The following is a 15,203-nucleotide window of genomic DNA, read 5'->3' on the forward strand; positions in this document are numbered from 1 at the left end:
TCATGACTGCACCCTTCCTATTCCTGAGCTCCACCAATATTGCCTCGCTGCACGACCCCTCTGAGGTGTCCTCCCGCAGTACAGCTGTGATATTCTCCTTAACAAGTAATGCAACTCCCCCACCCCTTCTACCCCACCTGAAGCTTCTAAATCCTGGAACATTTAGCTGCCAATCCTGTCCTTCCCTCAACCAAGTCTCTGTAATAGCAACATCATAGTTCCAAGTACTAATCCAAGCTCTAGGTTCATCAGCCTTACCTGTTATACTTCTCGCATTGAAACAAATGCACTTCAGACCACCAGTCCCGCGGTGCTCCACAACATCTCCCTGCCTGCTCTTCCTCTTAGTCCTACTGGCCTTATTTACCAGTTCCCCCTCATTTATTTCACTTGCTGTCCTACTGCTCTGGTTCCCACCCCCCTACCACACTAGTTTAAACCCTCCCGAGTGACGCTAGCAAACCTCACAGCCAGGATATTTGTGCCCCTCCAGTTTAGACGCAACCCGTCCTTCTTGTACAGGTCCCATCTGTCCCTGAAGAGATCCCAATGGTCCAGATATCTGAAACCTTCCCTTCTACATCAGCTGTTCAGCCACGTGTTTAGCTGCACTATCTTCCTATTTCTAGCCTCACTGGCACGTGGCACAGGGAGTAATCCCGAGATTACAAGCCTAGAGGTCCTGTCTTTTAACTTTCTACCTAACTCCCTAAACTCCCCCTGCAGGACCTAGTCACTCTTCCTGCCTATGTCATTGGTACCAATGTGTACCACAAAGTCTGGCTGTTCACCCTCCCCCTTCAGAATGCCCCCTTTCCATTCAGAGACATCCTTGACCCTGGCACCAGGGAGGCAACATACCATCCTGGAGTCTCTTTCACGTTCGTTATATTGAAGAAATTGTATAATTCTGCCACTTTTTCCAATGCTGTTGCAAAAAATATTCAACTGGTATTCTCTGCCCACCCATAACGAGAGGGGACATAACCCTGAATGATAATGTGAATATCCATGAGAAACAGATGCAAAAGTAATGTGGCAGCTATAGTTTGACAAAAATATATGACATGGTAATAACTGCATTATTAGGTGCTCCTTCAAAGAAAATTAAGAATTTTGAATAAAAGGGAAAGCAAATCAGACACTTTGCTGATGCTCAGCCTTTTCACTTGGTCCACTACTCCAATCCAGCCCGTCTCTTCAGTGATGTAAACAAAACTACTTAAATTCATTACCTTTTTAAAAAAAATAGACAGTAAAAAAACACAATCAGAATTTTTTTTTTAAAAAGTAGTGTTGACTTGGTGGTTTCCTTCAACCCTAGTGGAATGTAGATTGGGATTTGTCATTATGAATGAAATCCAGTTTGGGAGGTCTAGGACCTGAGCACCAAAAAGCATCAGGTTCTGAAGACTATTCCAATAAAATTGGCTTGAACATCAGCCTTTGAAAAAAATTAAAACATGACTGAGGAGATTGCTGGGGCCCTGGCAGAGATTTTTGTATCATTGTTAGCCATGGGTGAGGTACCAGAAGACTGGAGGATAGCTAATGTTGCGCCTTTATTTAATAAGGGCAGCAGGGATAAGCCAGGGGACTACAGGCCAATGAGCCTTACATCAGTGGGGGGAAAGTTATTGGAAGGGATTCTGAAACACAGGATTTATATGCATCTGGAAAAGCATGGTCTGATTAGGGATAGTCAGCATGGCTTTGTGCGTGGGAAATCATGTCTCACGAATTTGAGTTTTTCGAGGATTGACGAGGGCAGGGCGATGGATGTTGCCTACATGGACTTTAGCAAGGCCTTTGACAAGGTCCTGCATGGTAGGCTGGTCCAAAAGGTTCGAACACATGGGATCCAGGGTGAGCTGGCAAATTGGATACAAAATTGGCTTGGTGATTGGAGGCAGAGGGTGGTAGTGGAGGGGTGTTTTTCAGATTGGAGGCCGGTGACTAGTGGTGTGCCGCAGGGATCGGTGCTGGGCCCTCTGTTGTTTGTCATATATATTAATGACTTGGATGTGAATGTAGGGGCTATGATTAGTAAGTTTGTAGATGACAACAAAATTGGTGGTATAGTGGACAGTGAAGAAGGTTGTCCAAGGTTACAACAGGATATAGATCAACTGGGAAAGTGGGCAAGGGATTGGCAAATGGAATTTAACGCAGACAAGTGCGAAGTGATGCATTTTGGCAAGTTAAACCAGGGCAGGACAGAGACAGTGAATGGCAGGGCCCTGGGGAGTGTTGTTGAGCAGAGAGACCTTGGGGTGCAAGTACATAGTTCTCTGAAAGTGGCAACACAGGTAGACAGGGTGGTGAAGAAGGCGTATGGCATGCTTTCCTTCATCGGCCGAGGCACTGAGTACAAGAGCTGGGATGTCATGGTACAGTTGTACATAACGTTGGTTAGGCCGCATTCGGAGTACTGTGTGCAGTTCTGGTCACCGCACTACAGGAAAGATGTGATTAAGCTAGTGCGGGTGCAGAAAAGATTGACAGGGAGTTCCGAAGAAGGGTCAACTCTGCTTCTCTTTCCACAGATGCTGCCAGACCTGCTGAGTGGTTCCAGCATTTCTTGTTTTTATTTTGACAAGGATGTTGCCTGGTTTGGAGGGCTTGAGTTATAAAGAGAGATTGGATAGGCTGAGTCTGTTTTCCCTGCAGCGAATGAGGCTGAGAGGGGACATGATAGAGGTATATAAAATTATGAGAGGCATAGATAGGGTAGATAGCCAGAGTCTGTTTCCCATAGTAGGGGTGACTAGAGGGCATATATTTAAGGTGAGAGGGGGGAGGTTTAAAGGGGATCAAAGGGGTAAATTTTTCACGCAAAGAATAGTGGGTATTTGGAATGAGCTGCCTGAGGAGGTGGTAGTGGCAGGAACAGTAGCGACATTTAAGAGGCATCTGGAAAGATACTTGAATGAGCAAGACATAGAGGGATATGGAATTAATGCAGGCAGGTGGGATTAGTACAGATAGGCATTATGGTCGGCATGGACGCGGTGGGCCGAAGGTCCTGTTTCTATGCTGTACGACTGTGACTGATAATTATCCACCCCCCACAAAAACTCCAAACACGTACACTTTTTTTTGGCGTGATTAAAACCCAATTGTTGGCTTTTCCACCTAATAAACAGAGCATTCTCTGCTGGTTTCTTGGCTTCCTGTCATTTACTTTTTTTTGCCAATTGAGATTCGAATCCCTCGACTTTTAGATCAAGACATAAGCAATCATTATCACCAAGTGGAATTAATAGACATATTTGACGTAATGATTTGGATCAAATAAAGACATTAGAAAGTAAATTTGTTAATTGCTTTCAAAATGCCACTGAAGTATTTTGAAATTTACAAGCATGCACAGAGTGACTTAATGTGCAAGTATGTTGGCTTCCTTACCCAAGAATCGAGTTAGAGTCCAGTCTGGGGTGATATAAACTTTAATAAGGGCAAATAGTAATTGCTTCAGCAAATAAATTGCTTTATGTTTAAACTAAGTTTTTCTTTTCCTATTCTTTCACTTTTATTTGCAACAGCTTGTATTTATATAGTGCCTTTAAGAAAATAAAACGTCCCAAAGCACTTTAACAAGCATTATCAAAACAAAATTAAGCAAACCAAATCAGTGGTGCAGGGGCGACGCAGTGGTTAGCACCGCAGCCTCATAGCTCCAGCGACCTGGGTTCAATTCTGGGTACTGCCTGTGTGGAGTTTGCAAGTTCTCCGTGTCTGCGTGGGTTTCCTCCGGGTGCTCCAGTTTCCTCCCACATGCCAAAAGACTTGCAGGTTGATAGGTAAATTGGCCATTATAAATTGCCCCTAGTATAGGTAGGTGGTAGGGAAATATAGGGACAGGTGTGGATGTGGTAGGAATATGGAATTAGTGTAGGATTAGTATAAATGGGTGGTTGATGGTCAGCACAGACTTGTGGGCTGAAGGGTCTGTTTCAGTGCTGTATCTCTAAATAATAAATAAATAAAACGTGTGCTGATTGCTTTCCTTTTATTAAAAATTCTTTATTTTTTTGAAGGAGCCCCTATTATGGAGTTATGACCACTTATTTTTGTCTGAACTACAGGTGTCATATTGCTTTAGGAGTAACCCAAGGAGATAATAGGCCAGATGACCAAAAGCTTAGTCGAAAGGGAAGGGAAAAAAAATTAGAATTTTCTTGTATTTACCCAGAATTTAGGATGAGTTTAAATGAGTTAAGCTTTTGTGGAGTTATAGCTTTTAAATCACCATGAGTAAGCTAACAAACCCATTCCAAACAGGAATGGTGGTATTTTTGCTTATTCCTCTAGGAAATGGTGTAATTACAGCACATATATTTCAATTATTTGCATTTTGTTATTTATACCTATTGTATAGGTACATTCTAGCTCAGGGTTTGCCTACCTTTTTTTTTTAAACCTGAAGAGCCTTTTTAAAAAAAAGCCAGAAATAAAAACTATACCGAGCTGCAAGACGAAAAAAATAATGGAGTAAAGGCATAAGCATATCTTAAGAGGAAAAAGTAGCTCAAGAATCTAAGGAACATTAAGCACTTACATGCTGCTGTAAAAAGTCATTTGCTTTAACATTTCTCTGATGCTTAGAAGACTGATCGCAGTTACTATTGAATTTCATGTAACTTCAATCTTGTATATAGGTTGGGAAAAAAATCCAGTTTCTACATCCTAGGGATAGGTAAAAATATTTTTTGTTTCGAAATTGAATTCGCTGCCCAAATCTTAAATTTGCCTTCAGCTTTATCAATTTTTTCCTGGAGAATCATAATGGCATGTTTTCTTTCACTTCTAGGTGGATATTTTTCAGCAAAGGCTTTGCTAACAATTGCCAGGCAGAATTCGATTTTTTGTCAAGAAACATTTCATCCCATATCAGACACATTTGAGTCCTTTCTCAAAAAATCAGATGTATGCACTTTAAAACATTTATTTGTTTTGTCAACTTGTGATAGATTGTTTTAATGCTATTGAAGTGCCATACCACTTTTGAAGCCTGACAGCAGAGACTAAATTTTTGATTAAGTAAATGAATAACTCAATAAGGAAAACTGTGATGCCATCTTGTTCTTTGTCATTTTCCTGACTTAACTTTTTCAGCTTTTTCATGATAATGCGATCCAACTGGAAAAGTTTCGCTGCTGCAAATGGGATGTTAGAGCCGCTTGTGGCTCCTGAACCATGATTCACTGACCCGTGACCCCTGTTCTAGCTGGTTAGAAAACATCTGGAACACTAATTTATTCTGAACAAGGAATTTCCTTCAAATTGTGCAAGGGTATTTTCTGCCTATTCTCCTGACTGCGGACAACCTACACCCTACCAGCCACTAAAAGAATGAAACAGTGCTCTTGAATAGACTCTCCACCACCTATAATACAGCAACTGACTTTTCAACCATGGAGCCAGGTTTGATTGCAGGTTAAATATAGTTGTTTTACACAGCTGAGTAATACACTTGATACTTTTAGGGGAAAATTTAAATGCAGCAACCTTCTTTCACATGTATCAGTTTCAAAGTTATCACTATAAATGTAAAAGTAAATCTTTCTGGACATTAGTGAATAAGCCGGGGGCTTTCTGTGCCTTGTCTGATCACTCATTCGGGGTTAGAAAGGAATTTTCCAAACATCTCCTGAATTGGTTTTGTCTCTTTTTGTCTGTCCAACATAAGCCTTACAAACTTTAAACGTGAACAGGGTCAAAGATTTATCTAACTTTAACTTTGTATATCTGCTACTAAATTTAAGTGCAACGATATTCAGGGAGGGAGAGAGGAGAACATACTTTCAACTGTTAAATACTTTGGGACAAAATAGGGATCAACGTCTTGACTTTACAGGTTTCAAAATAAAAGATAGGGCTCTTGTATCAAGTTTTAAGAAGACATTTGATCTGCAGGAACCAAAGATGTTGATCGACAAATTAAGAAAAAGGTGCTTTTTGGTTGAGGAGCAAATTGCATTTGGTCTCAAGAGTTGTGTGTTGAACTGCTCCTTAGATTTCCATATAGTCACCTTCACAGCTCGTCCCTTTCATTATGACTGGCTGACTATAACGTCTGCAATGGTATTAAACTGTATAAAAAGTGAGGTAATTTTTCAGCTACAGTGTAAATGCAACAAACTAAGTGGCTCTTTGGAGCTCATATCTTCCCTATGTAATCTCATCCTGAAGGGCTAGGAAGAAAAACCTGGACTTTCATTCAAAGGTGTTAGGGCGGCACAGTGGCTAGCACTGCAGCCTCACAGCTCCAGGGTTCGATTCTGGGTACTGCCTGTGTTGAGTTTGCAAGTTCTCCCTGTGTCTGCGTGGGTTTTCTCCGGGTGCTCCGGTTTCCTCCCACAAGCCAAAAGACTTGCAGGTTGATAGGTAAATTGGCCATTATAAATTGTCACTAGTATAGGTAGGTGGTAGGGAAATATAGGGACAGGTGGGGATGTTTGGTAGGAATATGGGATTAGTGTAGGATTAGTATAAATGGGTGGTTGATGTTCGGCACAGACTCGGTGGGCCGAAGGGCCTGTTTCAGTGCTGTATCTCTTAACAAAAAAAAAAAAAGGAGGAAGGCTTGCCAAAATTGTACAGGGCTTTGGCGAGACTACAACTGGAGTAATGCGTGCAGTTTTGGCCTCCATATCTAAAAAGATATACTTGCCTTGGAGGCAGTAAAGCAAAGGATTGCTAGATTGGTTCCTGGGACAAGAGGGTGGTCCTATGGTGAGAGGCTGAGTAAATTGGGCCTATATTCTCTGGAGTTTATAAGAATGAGAGATGATCTCATTGAAACATACAAGATTCTCAAGAGGCTTGACAGGATAGACAGAGGTTGTTTCCACTGGTCGGGGAATCTAAAACACGGGTGCACAGTCTCAGGATAAGGGGCCAAATCATTTAGGACTGAGATGAGGAGAAATTTCTTCATGAGAGGGTTGTGAATCCTTGGAATTTTCTACCCCAGAGGGTTGTGGATGCTCCATCGTTGAATATATTCAAGAATGAAAGATCAATTTTTGGTCTCAGGGAACCAAGGGATATGGAGAGTGGGCAAAAAAAGTGGAATTGAGGCAGAAGATCAGCCATGATCATAGTGAATGGCAGAGCAGGCTCGAGTGCTACAGTTCTTCGCTCATTTAGTACTGCACAGTAGCATCTTGCTAATTTAAAAATATACAACTGTACCTCTACCCATTTCAGCCACAAATTAAACTGAAAATTATAATATGAAATGTAGAAATGTATCAAATGTGTGGTGAATGAATGAAGTATTTCAGCAATTTTTTCATGGATAGCATTGAGTGTTTCAATTGGGAACATTTTACACTTCCATAAGAGTTGTCCTTTAGTCAGGAAAACTGTACAGTAAGAATGAATGGGGAGTTTTTGGTACATTGGAGCTATAGACTTGATCAAATCAGTATTTTTATCTAGAGGATGACTACTGATAGAACAACAACTTAAAGAGTAAAACCAGAGAAAGAAAGCTTACAAATGCAGTTCTTCAAAGGACTTCACAGAGTATAGAGGGGAATTTGGATCTCTCTGGAGTACTTCAACTTGATGTGTTGATTGAACCAGGTTACTGCGGATTAACTTATTCAACAGGGACTGGGCAGCCTTGTCCTCTACAGAAATAAAAACACACCAGTCACAACACAATAAATACAGAGTACAATTACAATAGTTCATCCTTTTTCATACAGAAAACAAAAAGCTTAAATCCAATTTTGTAAACATTATGGGAACACTAACTGTATGCAGTAAACTTCCCTAAAGTTCCAGTATTGATAATATACCGGAACATTGCCGTAAACCAGTCTATCCCAGTCGAACGCACACTAAAATCAATTGCAGTAATTCTTTTTCCTCATCCATCATAACACTTGCATCAAACATAAAAGCATTGATGAAAAAGTAGCAGCACTTTTCAACCACTGCAACAGTAGTGTTTAGTACGAAGAACTAACTTAGCATAGAACATTACTAACAAGTCTCAAAGCTGGAGATTGCTTTTGGTGTTGTCTGAAACAAATGAACAGATGCTAAAATGCCCCAACACATGACAAACGTCTCCTGGGTTTGGGGAGAGCGGCAAAGGTAAACCGTGGGCTTAAGTCTACCCGGTGGGTACTAAATGTGTGAATATTACAACAGGACAGGGTTCAGCTGTAATAAAAACAAAAGTACTGGAAATACTCAGCAGATCTGTCAGCATCTGTGGAGAGAGAAGTGGAGTTAATGTTTCAGGTCTGTGACCTTTCATCAGAACTGGCAAAGGTTGGAGAAGAATTAGGCTTTAAGCAAGTGAAGGGGGTGGGTGTTGGTGGGGAAGCACACAGCTATGATGTTCCCACTATCAAATAACTTGCCAACGCTCCGTAGGCTCACCCACCCATCTGCTGAGATACAGGGAACATGTCAGCATGTGTAGAATTCTACTCCATCAAGAGCCTACAGTAGAATGGAAAATGAATAGGGAGAAAAAACCCCAGAGTACACATCACTTGTATCTTTTTGCAAAAACTTTTCTGTGGGAGACAAGAGATTTTCCACTCAGCATGTAGTGTCAGTAGCAAGCACTGTCAGATACAGGTCAACAATACCCAACCACAGAGTAACAGCCCTAATCCACCAGTGGGAATTTTATATTTCAAATACCTAGGTATTCTCAAAGTAGGATTGTCGACTTAAGGGCCAATTTTCTGTTTGCCCAAGACACTGCAAATTGGGCAAGACTTTTCAACCCTAACCACAATGTAGTGTTTCACACTGGACCTTTAAAAGGCAACCATCCCTTCAGTCCAGTATGGATTTGAACCAGGTTCCAGGGGCCAAAGGCCAGTATCTAAGTTATCACACCAAGGGGCCCATTACTGATTTTCATCTGATCTGACTACTAATGTGATATTGCGTGATAGTGCATAGAGATATTAAGAACCATTAGTTTCTGGCATGAAAGAGAATGTGCTCAGAAGGCTCAGCCTTGTGTGAAGATTAATAAGAATTGCATGCAATGAAGCAAAAAAAAAAGCCAGTAATGTAGAGCATTACTGCAGCTATATGACAATCACAGGCATTTCAATAGGATCTTTATTTTTCTATTACATGCCTCAGTGTTTGTTCCTCTCTTCCATATTTACAATACTGCTTTAGAAATGCTTGTGTATATTGGTCTTGCACAAAGACAAAGAATGTGCATTACGTTATATCAAAGAGGTTAAGTACAATATTTTTATATTCTGCTGCTCCACAGAACGAGATGTGCTACTGAAGATGAAATTATACATTCCTGCAGGCCTATAAATATTCTTAGAAAGCACAGCCTTGCAAGGAGAATGTGATTCCCTTTAATATAGATGTAAAGAGTCTGAATGGTATACAGAAAATACTGTATATATGAAATCGAACCAATACAGACAAGAGATCTGTACACAGCAAACAAAACTGAATAGTTATGAAGTTTAATGCCACTGATGTTAGCAACGCATGCATTTTAGGATGGTTCCAGTGTCCCTTAAGTCTTAGTATCAGCCTTTCTCTTTACATCTTTATTTCTGTATGGGGCGAAATTCAAATTTGGCAGGAGTGCAAGACGGGCAGTAATGAATGGACTGTTGTCATACTTCCCACATGATTTTATATTTTACTGACATGAATGGAATGGAAACAAAACTAGAGCAGGGTGTACAACAGATGCTGATCCACTGACTATTTTACACCCTGCCAAAATTGAATTTCACCCTCCACATGCCTGCATTTTTCTACAGGCCTCTCACGTTCTTCAGTCTCAAAGTTGCCCTGATGAACACCGGCTTCTTGTGGGGGAAAAAAAAATTGTTAAAACATTGATACGAGTCAAACAAACACAAAAGCAAAATACTGGGGATGCTGGAAATAGGAAATAAAAACGAAAAACAAAATCCTGGAAAGACCAAGTCTGGCAGCATCTGTGGAGAGACAAATAGTAAATGTTTCAGTTCTGTGATCTTTCATCAACTGTGATGAAAAGTCACAGATTTGAAATGTTAACTTTCTCCACTGATGAGTCATATTTTTATGAATGAATTGGAACCACTGAATGGCTATCAAGTTGTGCAACTTTGACGTTAACTAAATCTATTTTAAGGGCAACAGTAAAGGAGATAAGATCCACATTTTGGTTTCTTTATGCATGTAGATATGTGTGGTTTTCTAAACGCGCCTCTGTCCAGTTATCAAATAGAATATTCCTGGAAGGTGGCTGTTGTGAAGATGAAGGGATCAATCAGGTTTACACTTTCAGCAGTCAACAATGTTTCGTATAAAATTATGCAACCCATTAGTCAAAGCATGCAGAAAGCATCCTTTTCAGCTCAGATATACACTTATATTGCTTTTCGTAATTGGAACTGGAAGATTATGGCCTGGATTTTGCTCTGAGCGGTGAAGGAACGACTTTTAAAGTCAGTTTTACAGCACAGAAACAGACCCTTCGGCCCAACACATCTGCGCCGACCATCAAGCACCCTATCTATCCCATCAATGCCCCTCATAATTTTGTATACCTCAATCAGGTCCCCTCTCAGCCTTCTCCGCTCCAAGGAAAACAACCCTAGCCTTTTCAGTCTCTCTTCATAGCTGAAATGCTCCAGCCCAGGCAACATCCTGGTGAATCTCCTCTGCACCCTCTCCAGTGCATTCACATCCTTCCTATACTGTGGTGACCAGAACTGTACACAGTACTCCAGCTGCAGCCTAACCAGTGTTTTATATAGCTCCATCATAACCTCCCTGCTCTTATATTCTATGCCTCGGCTAATAAAGGCAAGTATGCCTTCCTAACCACCTTATCTACTAGTGCTGCTGCCTTCAGTGATCTATGGACAAGCATCCCAAGGCCCCTCCATACTCCCGAGGGTCCTTCAACCCATTGTATATTCTCTTGCCTTGTTAGTCCTCCCAAAGTGCATCACCTCACACTTCAGCATTAAACTCTATTTGCCACAGCACTGCCCATCTTACCAGCCCATCTATATCATCTTGTAATCCAAGGCCTTCCTCCTCACTATTTACAACACCACCAATTTTCAGGTCATCTGTGAACTTACTGATCCTGCCTCCTATATTCACCTTTAAATCATTAATGTACAGTACAAACAGCAAGGGTTCCAGCAACGATCCCTGCAGTACCCCACTGGTCACAGGCCCCCATTCACAAAAGCCACCCTGCGCCAACCTTCCACTAAGCCAATTTTGGATCCAATTTGCCAAATTACCCTGAATCTCATGGGCTCTTACTTTTTTAACCAATCTTTCATGCAGGACCTTATCAAAAGCCTTACTGAAGTCCGTGCAGACATCAACTGCTTTACCCTCATCTTTACCTTTAGTCACCTCCTCGAAAAATTCAATCAAATTTGCTTGACACGATCTCCCCCTGACAAAGTCAGGCTGACTATCTCCGCCTCTCCAAGTGGAGATTAATCCTGTCTCAGAATTTTTTCCAATAATTTCCCTACCATAGACATTAGACTCACGGGCCTATAATTAACTGGTTTATCCCTGCTACCCATCTTGAATAATGGTACCATATTCGCTATCCTCCAGCCCTCTGGCACCTTTCCTGAGGGGAGGCTTTTAAAGAGAGGTTGATTAGCGTGCAGGAGAGACATGTTCCTGTGAAAATGAGGGATAGAAATGGCAAGATTAGGGAACCATGGATGACAGGTGAAATTGTGAGACTAGCTAAGAGGAAAAAGGAAGCATACATAAGGTCTAGGCGGCTGATGAAAGACGAAGCTTTGAAAGAATATCGGGAATGTAGGACCAATCTGAAACGAGGGATTAAGGAGGGCTAAAAGGGGTCATGAAATATCTTTAGCAAACAGGGTTAAGGAAAATCCCAAAGCCTTTTATTCATATATAAGGAGAAAGAGGGTAACTAGAGAAAGGATTGGCCCACTAAAGGACAAAGGAGGAATGTTATGCTTGGACTCAGAGAAAATGGGTGAGATTCTAAACGAGTACTTTGCATCGGTATTCACCGAGGAGAGGGACATGACGGATGTTGAGGTTAGGAACAGATGTTTGATTACTCTAGGTCAAGTCGGCATAAGGAGGGAGGAAGTGTTGGGTATTCTAAAGGGCATTAAAGGTGGACAAGTCCCCAGGTCCGGATGGGATCTATCCCAGGTTACTGAGGGAAGCGAGAGAGGAAATAGCTGGGGCCTTAACAGATATCTTTGCAGCATCCTTAAACACGGGTGAGGTCCCGGAGGACTGGAGAATTGCTAATGTTGTCCCCTTGTTTAAGAAGGGTAGCAGGGATAATCCAGGTAATTATAGACCGGTGAGCCTGACGTCAGTGGTAGGGAAGCTGCTGGAGAAGATACTGAGGGATAGGATCTATTCCCATTTGGAAGGAAATGGGCTCATCAGTGATAGGCAACATGGTTTTGTGCAGGGAAGGTCATGTCTTACCAACTTAATAGAATTCTTTGAGGAAGTGACAAAGTTGATTGATGAGGGAAGGGCTGTCGATGTCATATACATGGACTTCAGTAAGGCGTTTGATAAGGTTCCCCATGGCAGGCTGATGGAGAAAGTGAAGGCGCTTGGGGTCCAAGGTGTACTAGCTAGATGGATAAAGAACTGGCTGGGCAACAGGAGACAGAGAGTAGCAGTAGAAGGGAGTTTCTCAAAATGGAGACGTGTGACCAGTGGTGTTCCACAGGGATCCGTGCTGGGACCACTGTTGTTTGTGATATACATTAATGATTTGGAGGAAAGTATAGGTGGACTGATTAGCAAATTTGCAGACGACACTAAGATTGGTGGAGTAGCAGATAGTGAAGGGGACTGTCAGAGAATACAGCAGAATATAGATAGATTGGAGAGTTGGGCAGAGAAATGGCAGATGGAGTTCAATCAGGGCAAATGCGAGGTGATGCATTTTGGAAGATCCAATTCAAGAGTGAACTATACAGTAAATGGAAAAGTCCTGGGGAAAATTGATGTCCAGAGAGATTTGGGTGTTCAGGTCCACTGTTCCCTGAAGGTGGCAACGCAGGTAAATAGAGTGGTCAAGAAGGCATACGGCATGCTTTCCTTCATCGGACGGGGCATTGAGTACAAGAGTTGGCAGGTCATGTTACAGTTGTATAGGACTTTGGTTCGGCCACATTTGGAATACTGCGTACAGTTCTGGTCGCCACATTATCAAAAGGATGTGGATGCTTTGGAGAGGGTGCAGAGGAGGTTCACCAGGATGTTGCCTGGTATGGAGGGCGCTAGCTATGAAGAGAGGTTGAGTAGATTAGGATTATTTTCATTAGAAAGACGGAGGTTGAGGGGGGACCTGATTGAGGTGTACAAAATCATGAGAGGTATAGACAGGGTGGACAGCAAGAGGCTTTTTCCCAGAGTGGGGGTTTCAATTACTAGAGGACACGAGTTCAAAGTGAAAGGGGAAATGTTTAGGGGGGATATGCGTGGAAAGTTCTTTACGCAGAGGGTGGTGGGCACCTGGAACGCGTTGCCAGCGGAGGTGGTAGACGCGGGCACGATAGAGTCTTTTAAGATGTATCTAGACAGATACATGAATGGGCAGGAAGAAAAGAGATACAGAACCTTAGAAAATAGGCGACATGTTTAGAGAGAGGATCTGGATCGGCGCAGGCTTGGAGGGCCGAAGGGCCTGTTCCTGTGCTGTAATTATCTTTGTTCTTTGTTCCTCCTTTGCCTCACATAGCAACGTGGGATACAGCTTATCTGGGTCTGGGGATTTATCCACCTTTAAGCCTGCTAATACTTCCTCCTTTTCAATGCTAATTTGATCAAGTACATCACAATCCCTTACATTGTCCCTCTCCATAGTGAACACAGATGAAAAGTAATCGTTCAAAAACCTCACCTATGTCCTCCAGCTCCACACATAGATTGTATTAGATCCCTAATGGGCCCCACTTTTTCCCCTTGTTATCCTCTTGCCCCTAACATACTTATAAAACACCTTGGGATTTTCCTTTATCTTGTCTGCCAGCGATTTTCATGCCCCCTCTTCGCTCTAATTACTTTTTTTTTAGTACTCCCCTACACTTTCCATACTCCACTCGAGCCTCCGACTTTTGCCGTTCAACTTGCATACTGCTGCTCAGACTTTCTGCAAGCTTGTCAGTGGAGATTTCTAGTTTTTGGGCATCTAATCCAGTGTGGTACCCTGTACAGGAGATCTGTGGACAGGACCAAGAGTGCCTTACAGACACAGACTGCAAAGCAGGAAGTAAAAAGAAAATATAAACCATTGCATGTAAAGTGAAACAAAGATTGGGACCAACACATGGAAGGGAGTTACAGGGGAAAAGCAGAACAATTAATTTCTTTAAAATATTTGAAACATTTGTTTGAGCGAATGAGACTCCACAGTTGTAAAATTATTTTTTCAGGGCCAGAAAAGGTTGTTCAGCAGTAATTTTCCCTTATTTTGCCATTTAAAAACTCAGTTACTCCTGACTGCACAAGCCCTAACTTGTGCAATTTCTCAACGTGAGAATAATGGGCTATCAGCCCAAATTTACACCATTAGTAATTTCTGCACAGATTTCATCAGCAAAAACTACAACAGTACAGCCTGCAAGGAATCACTGACAGAAACTTCCAGATTTCTGCATTTAACTGTGCCTATGCAAATGCCAGAAGCTGTAGTCAATAACGGCAAAAGGTGACAGGGGGGAAAGTTATGCTTCAGTTGTAGGGCCTTGGTGCAAACCCATCTGGAGTGCTGCATTTAGTTCTGGACACTGCACCTCAAAAAGGTGATAGTGGCCCTGGTGGGGGAAACAGAGCAGATTCATCAGAATGAGATCAGGGTGTAAAAGGTAAAATAGAGGGGACAGGTTCCATAAACCACAGTTGTATTCACCAGAATTTAGAAGACTCAAGGTGGTCCAACTGAATTATTTAAAACGATAAAATATTACGTGGAGTAGATATAGTGAAGGAGGTAGATGGAATTAAGATACAGGTCAACCATGATCTAACTGAATGACAGAACATGTTCAAGTGGCTGAATGGCCTCCTATGATGCAATTTCCTCTGGTGTGGAAATCCAGAACTTGGGGTCACAATTTTAGTCTATTCAGGAGTACAATCAGAAAGCATTGTTCCACAAAGGGTAGTGGAAATGTGGCATACCCTCCCCCAAAAGA

At 41.9% G+C, this 15,203-nt stretch overlaps 1 protein-coding gene across 2 annotated transcripts in view; it reads right to left on the reverse strand.

Annotated features, from left to right (window-relative positions):
- Positions 1-15,203, reverse strand: part of ddx19a (DEAD-box helicase 19a) — a 90,873-nt gene that overhangs the window by 63,316 nt on the left and 12,354 nt on the right. For both annotated transcript variants that reach the window (XM_068016815.1, XM_068016814.1), the window contains exon 2: positions 7,508-7,643. The gene's annotated coding sequence lies outside the window, so the exon portion shown is untranslated. The remainder of the gene's footprint in view (positions 1-7,507; positions 7,644-15,203) is intronic.

The sequence above is a fragment of the Heterodontus francisci genome, chromosome 37, assembly GCF_036365525.1.
Source record: "Heterodontus francisci isolate sHetFra1 chromosome 37, sHetFra1.hap1, whole genome shotgun sequence".
Lineage (NCBI taxonomy): Eukaryota > Metazoa > Chordata > Chondrichthyes > Heterodontiformes > Heterodontidae > Heterodontus > Heterodontus francisci.